General features: G+C 35.7%; 1 non-coding gene across 1 annotated transcript; it reads right to left on the bottom strand.

Moving 5' to 3' along the window:
• Window positions 1–566: 566 nt before the first annotated feature.
• LOC118153395 (small nucleolar RNA U13) lies at window positions 567–673 on the bottom strand. The gene has a single exon (XR_004742633.1). It is a non-coding gene; the product is annotated as a small nucleolar RNA U13 (small nucleolar RNA).
• Between the last annotated feature and the right edge of the window lie 348 nt (window positions 674–1,021).

A 1,021-nucleotide genomic window follows, 5' to 3' on the forward strand; every position in this document is an offset into this window, starting at 1 on the left:
AAATTTAACTTTCTATTTAACATGTGACGTATATGTTAAATCAATTATGTAACATGAAATATAATTTGTGATTTATGTTTTTAAATTGAATTGTTTATTATGGTTGGTTTAGGGACCAAACCTATATTCAGTATAGATTAATAGTAACTATAAGCAGCCAGGTGCAGTGGCTCACGCTTGTAATTCCAGCACTTTGGGAAGCCAAGGCAGGTGGATCACCTGAGGTCAGGAGTTCAAGGCCAACCTGGCTAACATGATGAAACCTTGTCTCTACTAAAAATACAAAAATTAGCTGGATGTGGTGGCACATGCCTGTAATCCCAGCTTCTTGGGAGGCTGAGGCATAAGAATCACTTGAACCCAGGAGGCAGAGGTTGTAGTGAGCCAATGTCAAACCACTGCACTCCAGCCTGGGCTACCAAGTGAGAATCTGTCTCAAAAATAAAATAAAAGTAACTACATGCTATGGCAGTAAAAAAGACAGATGCTATTGTGATTGCCTAATATTTAGAATTTTTGTATTTTAGCTTAAAATATCAACCTTTTTAAATAAAAAAATTTTTTCACATCAGTTGAGTAATGTGCTTATGTCATAACAAGGAAGTTTGAAGGAGTCACATCTCACACATTAGTATAAAAACCCAAGCATAACACTTATGGATCACAAACAGATCTCAACTGTTTTATTTTTGGACATTTTATATTTTGTTTCAAAACAAAGAGATGAGAGTATTTCAGGCTGTCATCAGCAAACAATTTTCTACAAGTACATTTGGAAATGGAATTTGGGACATTTGGAAATGGAATTTGGGTATGGATAATCATTATTCCTAGTAAATGAATTGTTTCTTGCTATAGTTTCAATGTGTCCCCTAAATTTCTTTTTTTTCCTTTTTTTTTTTTTTTTTTTTTTTTTGAGACAGTCTCACTCTGTCACCCAGGCTAAAGTGCAGTGGTGCAATCTCAGCTCACTGCAACCTCCCGAGTTCAAGCAATTCTCCTGCCTCAGCCTCCCAAGTAG

The sequence above is a fragment of the Callithrix jacchus genome, chromosome 4 (assembly GCF_049354715.1).
Source record: "Callithrix jacchus isolate 240 chromosome 4, calJac240_pri, whole genome shotgun sequence".
Taxonomy (NCBI): Eukaryota; Metazoa; Chordata; class Mammalia; order Primates; family Cebidae; genus Callithrix; species Callithrix jacchus.